The sequence below is a fragment of the Rhinopithecus bieti genome, unplaced genomic scaffold (assembly GCF_001698545.2).
Source record: "Rhinopithecus bieti isolate Rb0 unplaced genomic scaffold, ASM169854v2 scaffold_24392, whole genome shotgun sequence".
In the NCBI taxonomy this organism is placed as follows: domain Eukaryota; kingdom Metazoa; phylum Chordata; class Mammalia; order Primates; family Cercopithecidae; genus Rhinopithecus; species Rhinopithecus bieti.
Window position 1 is genome coordinate 4791962 of NW_016812542.1, and position 18384 is coordinate 4810345.

General features: G+C 40.6%; 1 protein-coding gene and 1 pseudogene across 2 annotated transcripts in view; both read left to right on the plus strand.

The window, feature by feature from the left end:
• PPP1R12B (protein phosphatase 1 regulatory subunit 12B) overlaps nucleotides 1-18384 on the plus strand; it is a 245413-nt gene that overhangs the window by 5772 nt on the left and 221257 nt on the right.
• LOC108545065 (fatty acid-binding protein, epidermal pseudogene) lies at nucleotides 12100-12787 on the plus strand (annotated as a pseudogene). Its single transcript, XR_001890024.1, has one exon. The product of XR_001890024.1 is annotated as a fatty acid-binding protein, epidermal pseudogene (transcript).

Below are 18384 nucleotides of genomic sequence, written 5' to 3' on the forward strand. Positions count from 1 at the left end.
GCCACCTCGCCCGGCTAGTTTTTTTATATTTTTTAGTAGAGACGGGGTTTCACTGTGTTAGCCAGGATGGTCTTGATCTCCTGACCTCGTGATCCGCCCGTCTCGGCCTCCCAAAGTGCTGGGATTACAGGCTTGAGCCACCCGCGCCCGGCCCTAAAATTTTTTGTAGACAAGGGAGTCTCACTGTGTTGCCAGGGCTGATTTTGAGCTGTTGGGCTAAAACAATCCTCCCCTCTTGGCCTCCAAAAGTGCTCGGATTACAAGTGGGAGCCACCACACCTGGCCTCTCCCCAATTCTTAAACTCCTGCTGAATAACTATGTATCACCATTTGGGCTTTTAGAATCATCTTCTCCGTGAGTATTTTGAAATAAGCAACCTGTTAATACATGTGGATTAAGCACAATTCTGCCAAAGGTAAGGAGTTGGACCAGTCATGTTGGTAACAAAAAACTAAGTTGTTTATTTTTTTCTTTTTAAATATTTTAAAATTAAGATACACTTTATATACAATAAAATTCCCTCTTTGTAGTGCAGCACCCTATGAGTTTTGACAAATGCATACAGTTGTGGAACCACCACTGTAATCAAAATATAGAACATTACCATACCCTCAAGATTTTTTGTGCTCCTTGGTAGACAGCTCCTCCCACCCTCAGCCCATGACAGTCATTAATCAGTTATTTTGTCCCTATAAACACAATAGATGGAGGCTGAGGCAAGAGGACCACTTGAGCTCAGGAGTTTGAGACCAGCCTGGGCAACAATAGCAAAACCCTGTCTTTACAAAAAAATAAAATTAGCCAGGCACGTTGGTGCATGTCTGTAGTTGCAGCTACTTGGGAGGCTGAGGCAGGAGGATAGGTTGAGTCCATGAACTGGAGTTGCAGTGAGCCATGATCATGCCAGTGCATTCCAGCCTGGACGACAGAGTGAGACCCTGTCTCTAAACAAACAAGAGCCACCATGCTGGGCCTAGAGTAAAGTTTTTGATATTTGAATAATATGCCATTAATTACATGTGTCCACTATGTTTTTCTCTTTAGAGGTTTTCTTAGATTCTTAATTAACAGCTAATATTGAACGTCTAAATGGTAGATTGTAAGCCTGTACTAGAGTATATGTGTGGTATAATTTCTGCCCTCAAGGAACTAACAGTCAGGTTTGGAGACAGATAAATAAAAAAATGATTCCTTTTAGAGTTCCAAATTCTATGATGCCCTGGAAAGGATGTGTTCCTAAGTGGGAGGACAAAGGAAGGCAGTCCAGGATGATAGAGCAGCATGGGCGAATAAATAGGAATGAGTGTGGTATGTAGGCGGAGGACACTAGGAAATCCTAATGGATGTGTTTGAAGGGTTAGAGATGAGAGAGAGTCGGGGTGACATCCTAGAGGGCTTTGAACATCAAACATCAGGCCAAGGAGGCTTGATGGACTCCTTAGTAGAGAATTTTTGTGGATTTGAGCAGGGTCATTACTCAACCAAAGCAGTATTTTGGGATTCTGAAGTGGCACTTGGATTTCTGAATGAATGGAGAGACAGAGTTGAGAGAACCAGCTGAGTGAATGGAGATGAGAAAAAAGTGTAGCACAGTTCTAGCTTGTGACTATGAAATAATTGTGTTATTCAGGTAGAAATAGTATTCAGTCAACGATTAGAGTGAGGTACTCTAAAGACGTACAAGTAGAAATCTCCTATAAGTGCTGGGCATGGTGGCCCATGTCTGTAATCCCAGCACTTTGGGAGCCCAAGGTGGGAGGATTGCTGGAGACCAGGAGTTTGAGACCAGCCTGAGCAATGTGGTGAGACCCTATCTCTCCTACCCCCCCCCAAAAATTAGCCAGGTATGGTGGTGCACACATGTGGTCCCAGTTACATAGGAGGCTGAGGTGGGAGGATCACTTGAGCCCAGGAGGTTGAAGCTGCAGTGAGCTGTGTTCATACCACTGCACTCCATCCTGGGTGACAAAGCAAGAGTGTGTCTCAAATAAATAAATAAGTAAGTAAATATCCTGTAGGCATCTATGTGACTCAAGGCTAGTCACTTTCCTATCTAGGCTTCAATTTTCTCATATTTGAGACAAGAGACTTGATTTTAGCATGAAGGTGAGAGTTGAAGTAATGAGTGTGAAAGAGGAAGGGGAGAAAATATATAGAGAAGAGCAGAAAACACAAACAGCTGGTAGGCAGAGAATGCAGAAATTCAAGTTAGAGCCGTTGGAAGATGTGGTAGGATGACTAATGGTGCCCCAAAGATGTCTAAGTCCTAATCCCCAGAACATGTAAATATGTTACCTTACATGGTAAAAGAGACTTTGGAGATGTGATTAATTTAAGGATCTTGAGATAAGGAGATTAGCCTGGATTATCCAGGTGAGCCCAACATAATCACAAGCATCCATGTAAGAGGGAGGCAAGAGAGCAGAATTAGAATAGGAGATGTGATGAAGGAAGCAGGAGATTGGAGGGATTCCAGGAAGGGTCTGTGAGCCAAGGAATGCAGGTGGACCCTAGAAGCTGAAAAAGGCAAGGAAGTGGATTCTTCTCTTAGAGCCTCCGCATAAGGAACCAGCCCTGCCAGCAATTTGACAACTCAGCCCAATGAGACTGATTTCAGACTTCCTTTTTTTTTTTTTTTTTTTTTTTTTTTGAGACTGAATTTCGCTCTTAACCCCCAGGCTGGAGTGCAACGGCATAATCTTGGTTCACTGCAACCTCCTCCTCCCAGGTTCAAGCGATTCTCCTGCCTCAGCCTCCTGAGTAGCTGGGATTACAGGTGCTCACCACCATGACCAGCTAATTTTTGTATTTTTAGTAGAGACAGGGTTTTGCCCTGTTGGCCAGCCTGGTCTCAAACTCTTGACCTCAGGTGATCCACCCGCCTTGGCCTCCCAAAGTGGTGGGATTACAGGTGTGAGCCACTGCATCTGGCCATGATTTCAGACTTCTGACCTCCAGAATGCTATGATAATATATTTGTGTTGTTTTAAGCAACTAAGTTTATGGTAATTTGTTACAGCAGCAATAGGAAACTGATACAGAGAAGAATTGACAAACAGTGATATTGAGGTATTTCAAGGAATGGATGGTAAATAGTGTAAAAGGAAATTGAGGAGAAGGCCTGTAAAAAGACTGTTGGATTTCGTCATTTAAACTTTGAAAGAGCACTTTCAGTGGATATATTTTTGAAGACTTTTGTGGAGGTTATATGCAGTTTTTTTGCATTAAGGATAACTTGTCTTTCTGTTGACTTTGGGTGAAAAAATATAGATTGTCCATCAATATAATTGTAATTTAAATGAGGGCCCAAAATATATGACAAATCACTTTAAAAGCTGAATTCTGGCTAGTTCAGGTGGTTTCATTATTCATGAGTTAAGAATATTTTAGGATATTAAACCTGACAGTAGGGGCAAGAAGGTTATGTCCCTATTACTGATGGCTGATTATCTAGTTTATTTTACTTCTCAGTCTAGTTTGGCCCATTTCCCACTCATTAGCACTTTCACTGGAAGGCAGCCTTGGGGGAACAGTGATAGGGAGGTTAGTACCAATCAATAGTTTCTTCTGCCATTCTCTTACTTTTATTTATTGAGTGTCTACTGTGTATCTGATTCTGTGCTTCTTGTTACTTTTACTTAGCAGTAGATACAATTTAGAAACTAAATTGAATTTTGGGAATGGTCTCTAGAATAGTTGGTTACTATTATAACTTATAATAGGAAATCGGCTACATATCGATTTCTGTTCTAGCATCCTGGCTCTTGAGGAGTGTCAGGGGAGTACTATATTTATCAATATTTGAGACTATTTTATGCTTATGGAGGAGAATTACATATATATCTACTGTAAGATGGTGAGAGATGGCGGATGTCTAATAAATCTTTAATGGTTCAACATAGTAATAATAAATCCAGATTAAGATCTTGGCCCAGAATGTCATATAGGACAAGGAATTGAAGCCTCATTTGGATTGCTAATTGAATGCTTGACCAATTTGTTGAATTTGTTTTTGTCTGTGAATATGTTGGGGTTTTTCCTGCTTTTGAAGGGTAACTTAAAAAATTGTTTCTTAAACTTCTGATCTTAGATGATTGTAACCAGTTTGAGTAAAATTTGGGAGCTTAAAGTTTTATCAGGCATGCAGAGTTTATGTTTGTTTCATGAGGCAGTTCAATTGAAAAACTGAAGCTTTGGCTGGGCGCGGTGGCTCACACCTGTAATCCCAGCACTTTGGGAGGCCAAGGCAGGCAGATCTTGAGGTCAGGAGATTGAGACCATCCTGGCTAACACGGTGAAACCCTGTCTCTACAAATTATACAAAAAATTAGCCAGTCGTGGTCACACGCGCTTGTAGTCCCAGCTACTCGGGAAGCTGAGGCAGGAGAATCGCTTGAACCCAGGAGGTGGAGGTTGCAGTGAGCTGAGATGGCACCACTGCACTCCAGCCTGGGTGACAGAGCGAGACTCTGTCTCAAAAAAAAGAAAAAAAAAAAAAGTAAAAGAAAAGAAAAGCTGAAGCCTTAGTTTTCAGAATTAGAAATTGACTTGCATGTGGTTTTTAATGAAATATTCTACTTCATTGTAGTTATGGAATAGGTTTATACAAAAATTTAGAAATTATTTTATATTTAGTATACTTAAATGTTATAATACAGTGTTAATCTGTTAGAATATTAATCTAATGCAAATTTGGGGAACTATTTTTTGGTGCCATGTTCTAAATATTCATGATATATCTGGCATGATATATATATCTGGCTTTTCTGTATGACTTATTGGTCTAGTGACTCTCTTTTTTAAGCATTTTATTGTGGAATATTTCAAAATAGAAGATACAAAAGTAGAGAGAATGGTATAATGAATTCTCAAAAGTGATAAACTTATGGCCAATCTTATTTCATTTGTAGATCCTCATCTCCAGTATACTGGATTATTTTATAGCTAATCATAGATATCACATACTTTTTTTTTTTCTTTTGAGATGGAATTTCACTCTTGTTGCCCAGGCTGGAGTGTAATGGTGCGATCTTGGCCCACTGCAACCTCCACCTCCTGGGGTGTCTCAGCCTCCCAAGTAGCTGAGATTAGAAGCATGTGCCCCCATGCCTGGCTAATTTTGTATTTTTAGTAGAGACAGGATTTCACATGTTGGCCAGACTGGTCTTGAACGAACTCCTGACCTCAGGTGATCCATCCACCTCACCCTCCCAAAGTGTTGGGATTACAGTCATGAGCCACCGTGCCCAGCTTATATTGTATTTGTAAATATTTCAATATATATCTCTAGAACATAGAACTTTAAAAAAAAATCGGCTGGGCGTGGTGGCTCATGCCTGTAATCCTAGCACTTTGGGAGGTCAAGGCGGGTGAATCACCTGAGGTCAGGAGTTCGAGACCAGCCTAGCCGACATGGTGAAACCCCATCTCCACTAAAAATACAAAAAATTAGCCAGGCATGGTGGCACGTGCCTGTAATCCCAGCTACTTGGGAGGCTAAGGCAGGAGAATCACTTGAACTGGGGAGGCAGAAGTTGCAGTGAGCTGAGATTGCCCCACTGCACTCCAGCCTGGGTGACAGAGCGAGACTCTGTCTCAAACAAAACAAAATAACAAAATTTCATTAGCATACCTTAAAGTCAAAATCTTGTTTCTTAAAATTTTATTTTAGTAATGTTTAAATTTCCGTGATTGTTCACAAGTGTGTGTGTGTGTGTGTGTGTGTGTGTGTTTTAACAGTTGGTTTATTCAAGTCATGATTCAAATAAGGTCTGTTTTGATTGATTTGTATTTTAATCTATGGTTTCCTCCTCATTTTTTCTCTTACCTTATTTGTTGAAAAACTGGGTTGTTTGTACTTTTAGAGTTTCTCTACAACCTAGACTTTTCTGACTGCTTGCTTGTGATGTTAATGTGTTCTTTTGTCCCACGTGTTTTCCATAAACTAGTAATTAGAGATTAGATTTGATGATTAAGGTTCACTTTTTTTGGTAAGAGTACATCTTAAGTGGTGGTATGTACTTCCATAAGAAGGCAATTAATGTCAGGTTATCTCTCTTTGTGATTTAGTGGCCATTGATGGCCTGCAAAAATTTTCAAGTTTCAAGCCAGTCTTGACTAGACCTGAATTCAATTAATTAGTTAATTATTCTAGTTATCATCACATCACAAGAAGCTCCTTGTATTGAGCTTCTAATTGGGTTACCAGTGATCAGCTTAAAAAATGTAAATTGGCTGGGTGCAGTGGCTCACACCTGTAATCACAGCACTTTGGGAGGCCGAGGTGGGAGGATCACCTGAGATCAGGTGTTCGAGACCAGTCTGGCAAACATGGTGAAACCCTGTCTCTACTAAAAATACAAAATTTAGCTGGACCTGGTGGTGGACACCTGTAATCCCAGCTACTCGGGAGGCTGAGGCAGGACAATTGCTTGTACCCGGGAGGTGGAGGTTGCAGTGTGCCAAGATTGCGCCATTGCATTCCAGCTTGGGCAACAAGAGTGAAACTGTCTCAAAAAAAAAAAAAAGGTAAATTGTGAATAAAATGGTTAACATGAGTTTAGTGTATTGACTGTTGCAAGGCTTGACAAGGTGCCCAATGTTGAGATTAGTAGTACCCTTCATATGTAAATTTTTTCAGTGATTGGCAATGGAGTAAATTTTTTCTGCTGTCATTTCATATCTTTACCATTAACTCTTAACCGAAGTTCCCTGTATTAGTCTGTTTTTGTTGCTATAAAGGAATGCCTGAGACTGGGTAATTTGATTTTGTTTTTATTTTTATTTTTTTTTTGAGACGGGAGTCTGGCTCTGTCATCGCAGGCTGGCAGTTGCAATGGCCGGATCTCAGGCTCACTGCAAGCTCCACCTACCCGGGTTTATGCCATGTCTCCTTGGCCTCAGCCTCCCGAGTAGCCTGGGCGACTACAGGGGCCCTGCCAACCTCGGCCCGGCTAGTTTGTTTGCTGATTTTTAGTTAGGGGACGGGTTTCACCGGTTTTAGCCAGGATCGTCTCGCAGTCTCGCTGCGAGCCTCGGTGATCCGGGGCCCCGTCTCGGCCTGCCCAAAGTGCCTGGCGATTACAGGCTTGAGCCACCGCGCCCGGCCGAGACTGGGTAATTTATAAAGAAAAGAGGTTTAATTGGCTCACAGTACTGCAGGCTATACAGGAAGCATGAAGCCAGCATCTGCCCCTGGTGAGGGCCTCGGGAAGCTTACAATCATTGCAAAAGGCAAAGGGAGAGCAGGTGCATCACATGGTGAGAGCAGGAGAAAGAGAGAGAGGTGGAAGGTACCATACACTTTTAAACAATCAGCTCTCATATGAATTAGCAGAGTAATAACTCACCCATTGCCATGGAAAGGACCCCAAGCCATTTATGAGGGATCTGCTCTTGTAACCCACACATTTCCCGTGAGGCCCCACTTCCAACATTGGGGATCACATTTCAACATGAAATTCAGAGGGAACAAATATCCAAAGCATATTATTCCCTTTATTTTGAAATATTGTTCAGAATTCCAGTTCAGTAATATGGTTTCTTATTCCCTAAGACAACTGCCAACTCTTGAGGTCCGTTATGAAAGAAAACTTCAAAGGGAAGGCTCCAAAGAAAACTAAAAAAAAAAAGAGAGTAACTTGGTGATGTAAGGAGAAGAAAGAGACCGCTTTATAGGAAAGAAGATAGGAAGAGTGTCCATTCTAGCTACATCAGTTTTGGGCAGTCAACTGTGGGCAAATGATGTGCTTGTCTTAGAAAATGGAAGTGACATTGGGCATTCATATGGAGATTGGGTTGGTTGGCTGTTGTGCTCTTTGAGGTCTAAGAGAAATTGGCTCTTCTAATTGAATGTGAATTTCACAGTGGGATGTATGGTTTTATGTACTGTTGTGTTTATATGCGGGCATTTCAGAGGAGGCAGGTTGCTTTTTTTTTTTTTTTCCTGCTTCTTGGCAACATTTTACCAGGTTCCTTTTTTTAGTTAGTGATTTTTATTTTTTTAAAAGTTGGTTGGTCTGGCAATGAAATGTGACTTTAATATGCCAAAACATATTGTGTTTGGATCCTGTGGATGCAGCTTCACTGTTTTATAATTATGCTTCTTGTATTGATTTTCCTCCCCGTGTTTAAATTGTTCGTCCTTGACAGTAAATAGCATGAAAAATGAGGTCAAAAGAATAACTCACCTTACTATAAATCACTAGGGGTAATGGAAAGTGATTCTGAAGGATGACCAAGATTCCTTCTATCTGTTGAGAATCATTTCACCTGTTGAAGAGTTCCTACCGCACAAGGACTCTAGTGAGGAGTCGCATCCATTCATACTTCACAATTGCCATACAGGGCTAGTATTAGGAGAATTTGACTGCTAGAACTCTAAGTGCTTAACAGGTATTTTTTAAAGCAGGCAACATCTTTATGATTGACACCAGTTTTCAGTTGAGAATGGAGACTGCCTTACTTCAGCTCTGTGTGTGTATAGCCACTTCATGACAGAATCACCAAGACCCAAGGGGTTTTTTTTTTTGTAATAAGGAAATAACTTTGAAAATTATAATTATAAATTTAATTTTTCTGCTCATTACCTAACTTATTGCAAAATTATCTTCATTTTTCTTAATATCCAGAGAAATGTTCTGTCCTGTCTCTGTAATGTACTTCTGTAGTTTGAATGTTTATTTTTTTATATTTGAGACAGAGTTTCCCTCTGTTACCCAGGCTGGAATGCAATGGCACGATCTCAGCTCATTGCAACTTCTGCCTACTGAGCTCAGGCGATTCTTGTGCCTCAGCCTCCTGAGTAGCTGGGACTACAGGCATGCACCATCATGCCCGGCCGATTTTTGTATTTTTAGTAGAGATGGGCTTTTGCCATGTTGGTCAGGCTGGTCTCAAACTCCTGGCCTCAAGTGATCCACCCATCTTGGCCTCCCGAAGCACTGGAATTGCAGGCGTGAGCCACCACGTCCAGTGTGTAGTTTGAATCTTTAAACAAATGATCTCTTATTAATTTTGGGGGCACATTTGTATTGAGCACTTTCTGGATGCCAGATGCTGTTGTATACTGGGATACAAAGATGGCATACAACTGTGTCTTGCTCTCAGGCATCCCACAGTTACTGACAAACTCATAATCTTAAAGATATATTCTGGTCTATATTGCTTGTACTTCATGTTGATTCCATTTCCTATTAATCTGTTCATAGTAAAAGTGGAGAAAAGGGTATTGATCATTATCTACACATTTACCTTTGTGTATTTTAAGATAATCAAGACCTTGTCATTAGCCTTCTCTAATCAGGATAAACATGTCTATTCTTTAATTTAATTTCCAAATCATTAATCGTTTTGTCTATCTCTTCTGTGAATTTCTAGTTCCTTTTGGGTCCACTGGCTCTGTGAGAAGAGACAGTAATGTCTTCAGCTCTGCGGACCACCACTAGGGTGAAAGAGTATTATAGGACCACTTGAAAGTACAGAGTTGCAGGACTGTCATTATGCATTTGTTTTATGAGAAGATTATGAAGTTCCAGGATATTATAGCAAAAAGAACATTAGAGGACAACATTTGGCCCACCTGTGCCATTTTATTTTATTCTATTTATTTATTTAGAGACAGAGTCTCCCTCTGTTTGTTGCCCAGGCTGGAGTTCAGTGGTGCGATCTTGGCTCACTGCAGCCTCCGCCTTGAGGGTTCAAGTGATTCTCCTGCCTCAGCCTACCTAGTTGCTGGGACTACAGGCACACACCACCATGCCTAGCTAATTTTTGTATTTTTAGTAGAGACGGGTTTTAGCATATTGGCCAGGCTGGTCTCGAACTCCTGTCATCAAGTGATATGCCTGCCTTGGCCTCCCAAAGTGCTGGGATTACAGGTGTGAGCCACTGTGCCTGGCCCATTTTATTAATACAAATGAGAAATATGAGGCCTAGAAAAAAGCTAAAGGAATACCTTAAGCATGGTAAAGAAATAAGATATAATGAAATGTTCTATTTATCAAATTTCTGCTTGATATTCTTTTCTATCTATGGAAATGTAGTTATTTGCAAATTATGAGTACTTTGAGAAGAAGCAAAATGTGCTGTAAATTCTTGTGAAGAACTTTTGAAGAAGGATGATGCCTTATAGTTTTATTCCTCTTTCAAAAACGTCAAATTAATAGAAACATCGGGGTAATTATTCGTGTTCCAAGATAATTAATCTAAGGATTCTATTAAGAATTGGTTTTACATTTGGCTTATTCATCTCTATATCTATCTATTACTAAGCAACATGATAACATTGCAGGATCTTACTCTGTTACCCAGGTGAGAGTGCAGTGGTTCAATCATGGCTCACTACAGCCTTGACTTCTTGGGCTCACGCATTCCTCCTGCCTCATTTTTTAGTTTTTTGTAGTGATGTGGTCTCACTGTGTTGCCCAGGCAGGTCTTGAACTCCTGGGCTCAAGCAGTCCTTCTGCCTCAGCCTTCCAAAATGCTGAGATTACAGGCATGAGCCACCATGCCCGGCCAGCAAAATTTTTTAAAACAGAAAACAATTAGTACAAATACCGCCCTAACATATTAACTGTTTTTTTCTCTTTGTTCTTCCTCAGGCTATCTTAGCTTTTGCAAATATTTTAACATAGTTGAACTCATGGTATGTTAAAATTACTATGAGTACTGTGGCCAGGTTTAGTGGCTCATGCTTGTAATTCCAGCACCTTGGGATGCCAAGGCAAGAGGATCACTTGAGGCCAGAAGTTTGAGACCAGCCTGGGCATTTTTAGACATAGGGAAATCCTATGTCTAAAAAAAAAGCCAAGCGTGGTCGCCCGTAGTTGTGGCTACTCAGGAGGCTGAAGCAGGAAGATTGCTTGTGCCCCGGGGGGTTGAGCCAAGATTGCACCACTGAATTCCAGACTGGGCAACAGAGTGAGACAGTCTCTAAAAGAGAAAAAAAAAAAAAAAAAGTAATGTTTACTGAGTGCTGCTTTATACCAAGTGTTGCTATGCATTTTGCTTTTTAAAAATTATCTTTACATCAACAGCTCTACCAAATAGGTGGTTTATTCCATTTAATGATGAGGAAGAAGAATCAAAGAAGTTAATTTGTCCTAACCTAGGGATCACAGGTCATGCTGGTATTTAAACTCACATCTGTCTGACTCAGAAGCTTTTAGTCTTCTACCTAGGTTGTGCTGGTTTTCTGAAATCCTGGCTTACCTCTCCATTTAGACCTCTTTATTTTTTTTAAAAGCCTCTTAGCACCTGTAATGCCAGCACTTTGGGAGGCTGAGGTGGGCAGATTGCTTGATCTTAGGAGTTCAAGACTAGCCTGGGCAATATAGCAAAACCCCATCTCTACAAAAATACAAAAATTAGCTGGGCATGGTGGCATACCTCTGTAGTCTCAGCTACTCAGGAGGCTGAGGCAGGAGGATCACCTGAGCCTGGGAGTTTGGGGCTGCAATGAACTGTGATTGCACCACCGCACTCCAGCCTGGGTGACTGAGCAAGACCCTGTCCCCGCGCCCCCGCCTCCCCCAAAAGATCTCTTAGAAACGTAGTTTTTTAGAGGTAGGATTCTTTTAGCATTCCATTGCTACTGAGATTTTTATATTATCAGAATTCTGCACCTACTCAGTGTGAAGTAATAGCTAAAGCATTGCTTTCCTACCTCCTTCATGTCATGGTATACACAGAAAATGACATTTGTATAACACCCCGGTAAACTAGAGGATATTTGCAAATTTGATACAAAAATTCATTGTTGCTGGGTTTGGTGGCTCATGCCTGTAATCCCAGCACTTTGGGAGGCTGAGGTGGGCAGATCACTTGAGGTCAGGAGTCCGAGACCAGCCTGGCCAACATGGCGAAACTCTGTCTCTACTAAATATACAAAAATTAGCCAACCATGGTGACACATGCTTGTAATTCCAGCTACTTGGGAGGCTGAGACAGGAGAATTGCTTGAACTGGGAGGTGGAGGTTGCAGTGGGCCAAGAACACACCACTGCACTCCAGCCTGGGAGACAGTGAGACTCTGTCTCAAAAAAAAAAAAAAAAAATCAGTTGTATTTTCTTAATACAGTAATGATAAGAAAATGCATTAAAAATCAGACATTGACAGCACGCTGCCACGCCGACGCCGACCCCGCTCTGCACGTCAGCCAGCCCGCGCCCACCATGGCCACAGTTCAGCAGCTGGAAGGAAGATGGCGCCTGGTGGATAGCAAAGGCTTTGATGAATACATGAAGGAGCCAGGAGTGGGAATAGCTTTGTGAAAAATGGGCGCAATGGCCAAGCCAGACTGTATCATCACTTGTGATGGCAAAAACCTCACCATAAAAACTGAGAGCACTTTGAAAACAACACAGTTTTCTTGTACTCTGGGAGAGAAATTTGAAGAAACCACAGCTGATGGCAGAAAAACTCAGACTGTCTGCAACTTTACAGATGGTGCATTGGTTCAGCATCAGGAGTGGGATGGGAAGGAAAGCACAATAACAAGAAAATTGAAAGATGGGAAATTAGTGGTGGACTGGGTCATGAACAATGTCACCTGTACTCGGATCTATGAAAAAAAAAAAAGTAGAAATAAAATTCCATCATCACTTTGGACAGGAATTAACTAAAAGAATGACCAAGCTCAGTTCAATGAGCAAATCTCCATACTGTTTCTTCTTTTTTTTTTCATTACTGTGTTCAATTATCTTTATCACAAACATTTTACATGTAGCTATTTCAAAGTGTGTTGGATTAATTAGGATCAGCCCTTGGTTAATAAAGAAATGTGTTTGTGCTTAAAAAAAAATCAGACATTGAGCAATAGAATAAAAATATATGAATATTAAATAAATAAAGAACAACCAAGAAACTACAAAATTATGTTTTATTTAGGAACAACTAATAATACCATATGTATTAGTAATGATGATATTGATTATAATGCTATTAATGACAAACATACATACAGAAATTATGGGGCGATTAGAGCAAATTAAATAGAAAACGTCATTTACATATGCGTGCAAAACGTAGAACCTCACTGATGTTAAACAATGTAGACTAAAATAAAAATATAGGCTAAAATGATTCAACAGGAAGATCAAGAGAAGGGGCTATTTCATGGAGTCACTGTACTGTGCCATGTGCATAGTTTTATGCACCAAAACTATGGAACATAAGTGGTTCCACATAGTGAAGTCATGTTTATAGTTTTCTGTATCAAAATAATTAGGAAGTTTATGTAGAGAACCATATGAATCAAATATAACTTTACCCATCCTGAATTTTTAGTTGGTTGCAAAACATTTTTAATACAATACAAAATTTTATTCAGAAGATCTTTATATTCCACTACTTGTAAGACATTTTAGAACAATAAATGATTGGGAAGTTCTGATATAAAGCCTTTTAGCTCTAACATATTGATAGTATGCATTCAGTAAATATTGAGTATTGTTATGTTGAGTTAGTAAAGCAAAGTGGTTAAGATTATGAGCTTTGGAATCAGACATACTTGGTTTCTAATCCTGGTTTTGCTACTTACATAAGCTTTACGTAAGCTGTCTGTGCACAGTGCCTTATTCTTGGTAGGCATTTAGGTGATTTTCTTTCAGACTAAGATGAGGATAAAAATCTTTAGTGAGTCTTCCCATGACCTACCAGACACTGTATGATCTGATCCCCCATTAGCTCTCAGTACTTGTCTTTCCCTTGTTCGACCTATTCCAGTCACATTAGCATCCTCCTTGTTTCTCAGAAACTCCAGTTGCTAGGAATAGATGCTTAAGGGCCTCGCATCTGTTTTTCCTTCTGCCTGGAATGCTATTCCATCAGATACACACGTGGCTTGCAAATGTCACCTTTGCAGTGAAGCACTTCCAGGCCATCGTATCTAAAAATTTCAGATAAACTTTCCTCACTTTCTCATTTTTTAAAATTGAGGTAAATTTTACATATAGTAAAATACATAGAACTTAAATCTACAGTTTGATGGGTTTTGACAATGTATACAACCATGTAACCAATATGGTTTGGATATCTGTCCCCCCAAAATCTCATGTTGAGATGTAATCCCCAATGTTGGAGGTGGGGCCTGGTGGGAAGTGTGTGGGTCATAGGGGAGGGTCCCTCGTGGTTTGGTGCTGTTCTCAAGATAGTGAGTGCAGTCTCAGGAGATCCTTTTTTTTTTTTTTTTTGAGACAGAATTTTGCTCTTGTTGCCCAAGCTGGAGTGCAGTGATGTGATCTCAGCTCACTGCAATTTCCACCTCCTGGGTTCAAGCGATTCTCCTGCCTCAGCTTTCTGAGTAGCTAGGATTATAGGTGCGTGCTACCACATCTGGCTAATTTTTTGTATTTTTAGTAGAAACAGGGTTTCACCATGTTGGCCAGGCTGGTCTTGAACTCCTGACCTCAGGTGATCTGTCTGCCTTGGCCTCCCAAAGTGCTGGGATTACAGGTGTGAGCCACTGCGCCTGGCCGAGATCTGGTCATTTAAAAGTGTGTGGCACTGCCCCCTGCAACCTTGCTCCTGTTCTTGGCCTGTGATGTGCTTGCTCCACTTCGTGCTCCACCGTGAGTAAAAGCTCCCTGAGGCCTCCCCAGAAGCCAAGCAGATGTCAGCACCATGCCTTGTGCAGCCTGCAGAACTGTGAAACAATTAAATCTCTTTTCTTTATAAACTAGTCAGCCTCAAGTATTTCTTTATAGCAACACAAGAATAGCCTAATATAGTAACCATCACCCAAATCAAGAAATAGGACATTTTTGATTCCTTTGCAAGTTCTACTCACCACCCCTGCATCCTCCCCCAGGCCACCACTGTTATAATTTCTATCATTCTAGAATAGTTTTGGCTTTTTTTTTTTTTTTTAAGAATATTAACTATTCTTTATTTGATATTATATATAAGCCATATAAAATGCCTTTTAATAAGTTAAAAGAATCATTTTATTTTGAGATAAGGTCTCACTCTGTCACACAGGCTGAAGGCAATGGCAGGATCATGGCTCACTGCAACCTTGACCTCCTGGGCTCAAGCCATCCTTCCACCTCAGCCTCCTGAGTAGCTACAACTACAGGAATGCACCACCCTGCCTGGCTATTTTTAATTTTTATACAGACGAGGTCTCTCTATGTGGTCCAACTTGTGGCCTCAAGCAGTCCTCCCACTTCAGCCGCAACAAAGTACTGTGATTACAGGCATGAACCACCATGCCTAGCCAAGGAACCATTTTAGACACAGAGAATTCTAATTAAATTGGCATAGTTAAGACCAGAAATATAAAGTAGACATCACTACCTTATGTTCAGTCCTTGCCTTTAAGAGGCATGTGAACACAGAACACAGGTGGGTCTTGCTTGGTTCTGAGACAGTGAAGACATTTCCCCAGTATTTAAATATATTCATATAGCCAGTTATATAAATCTGAATATAAAGCCAATCTCCAATAGGTTTTAAGATGGCATTCACAATCTTTGTGAAAAGTTGAACACTATGAATTAAGTCCAATCATAGTTTTAGAAGGGGGAAACAGTGATACCATTTACTGAATCAGAATTACTATTAAAATAAAAAAAAAACTCAAATGTATTCATTTAACCACAAGCTAGTCTTGATTAAATCAGGACTGCTCAGCAAAAATAATGGGTTATTCATGATCTGAATTCTGGTGTATAAAGAGAGCAATTATTACTCATTATTAGCTTTTCTGAGATAAGCTATCAAGTCTGTCCTTTCTGCCTTCTTCTTAGTGCTGGCAATGGTCATTTTTGTTCCAGGGATGTGCTTCTTGGGATTCTACAAATACTCCATCAGTGTCTTCTCTCCTCAGGTGATGCCTCTGTTCTCATTGGCATCTGTGTGAGAGAATTCGGTGGCCTGACCTGTCTTCTGCATAAAGAGACCATGGAGATTTGTCTCACTCTTGTGCTTGCCTCACTTTACCATGGTGTGGCACTGGGCACACCTTTTGTTTTTTTTTTTTTTTTTTTTTTTAAGACAAACTCTGGCTCCATCATCCAGGCTGGAGTGCAGTGGCACGATCTTGGCTCACTACAGCCTCTGCCTCCTGGGCTCAAGCCATCCTCCCACCTCAGCCACTGGAGTAGCTGGGACTATAGGCACGTACCACCATGCCTGGCTAATTTTTGTATTTTTTATCAAGACAGGGTTTCGCCATGTTGCCCAGGCTGGTCATGAACTTCTGGGTCCAAGCAATCTGCCCACTTCAGCCTCCCAAAGTGCTGGGACTGCAGGCATAAACTACCATGCCTGGCCTTGGGCACACTTCTGAACGAAACGCTTCTTGCCTTTCTCAACATCACCCATATTTAATTCTGTCTCTCATCACTGGTGCTATGAACTTCCTGTTCAGAAGCCAGACATCCCACTCTTTCAGTTTTAGCTGTTTTAAAAGGAATATAGAATATGTACCTTTTAAAGTTTGGTTTCTTCAACTGAACATAATGTTTTTGAGATTTATTCATTTTTCATGTATCCATAGTTTGTTGTTTTTTGTGGCTGAGTAGTAATCCATTGTGCAAATATTCCAAAATTAGTTTATTCTTCTGATTATTGACATTTGAGTTATTTCCTTTTTTGCTATTATGAATAAAGATGATAAAGATGCTATGAATATTCTACAAATCTTTTTGTAGACATACTAGTTTTATTTCTCTTGGGTAAATACCTGAGAATGAAATTGCTGGGTTATAGAGTATATAAATTTTTTTTTTTTGAGATGGAGTCTCGCTCTGTCGCTAGGCTGGAGTGCAACGGCACCATCTCAGCTCACTGCAACCTCCGCCTCCTGGGTTCAAGTGATTCTTCTGCCTCAGCCTCCCTAGTAGCTGGGATTACAGGAGTCCGCCTCCACACCCAACTAATTTTTTGTATTTTTAGTAGAGGCGAGGTTTCACTATGTTGGCCAGGCTGGTCTCGAACTCCTGACCTCAGATGATCCACTTGCCTCAGCCTCCCAAAGTGCTGGGATTACAGGCGTGAGCCACCATGCCCGGCTGAGAATATAAAATTTTAGCTTTATTAGCAACTTGCAGCTTTCTGATGTGGTTGTACCATTTTATACTACCCCTAGCAATGAATTAGAATTCTATTTGCTCCACATCTTTGTTGATATTTGATATTGTCATTCTTTTTGAATACAAGTTCCATTTATTCCACATCTTTTTTTTTTTTTTTTTTTGAGATGGAGTCTCACTGTCTCACTCTGTCACTCAGGCTGGAGTACACTGGCTTGATCACAGCTCACTGCAGCCTCAATCTCCCAGGTTCTTACCTTTCTCTCACCTCAGCCTTCCAAATAGTTGGGACTACAGGTGTGCACCACCACACCCAGCTATTATTATTATTATTTTTTTTTTAGAGACAGGGTCCTGCTATGTTGCTCAGGCTGGTCTCAAACTACTGGGCTCAAGCAATCCTCCCACTTTAGCCTCCCAAAGTGCTGGGATTACAGGCATGAGCCACTGTGTCCAGCCCACATCTTTGTTGATATTTAATATTGTCAGTGCATTTTTTTCCTTTTCTTTTTAATATTAGCCATTGTTTGTATAGTGTTATTTCATTCTGGTTTTAACTTACACTTCCCCAATGACTAGTGATGTTCAGCACCTTTTCGCATATTTATTAGTTATTTGGAGTGTGTGTATGTGTGTGTGTGTCTGGTTTAAGTCTTTTGTACATTAAATTTGCTTTTTGCTTTTTGTTATTGATTTGCAGGCATTCTTGATGTTTTCTGGAATAAGTCCTTGGTCAGATAAATATATTATAGCTATTTTCCCCGGTCTATGCCTTGTTTGTTTACGTTCTTGTTTTGTTTTAATAAACTTTTTATTTTGAAGTGATTTAAGATTTACAAAATTTGCAAAGATAGTTTAGAGAGTATTCGTATACCCTTCACCCAGCTTTCCCGAATGTTAACATTTTACATAAACATGGTGTATTATTCAAAACAATATTTTGTTGTTGTTGTTATTGTTGATATTCTGAATGCCATTTCCTTCATTATAGTTTCTTTCTTTTTTTTCTTTTTTTTGAGACGGAGTATTGCTCTGTCGCCCTATGCACTCTGCTGGAGTGCAGTGGCGCAATCTCAGCTCACTGAAACCTCCACCTCCCAGGTGCAAGTGATTCTCCTGCCTCAGCCTCCCAAGTAGCTGGGATTACAGGCAGGTGCCACCACATCTGGCTAATTTTTGTATTTTTAGTAGAGACGGGGTTTCACCATGTTGGCCGGGCTGGTCTCGAATTCCTGACCTCAGGTGATCCACCCACCTTGGCCTCCCAAAGTGTTTGGATTACAGGCGTGAGCCACTGTGCCCGGTCCCTTCATTATATTTTCTTTTTTCTTTTTTTTTTTTTTTTT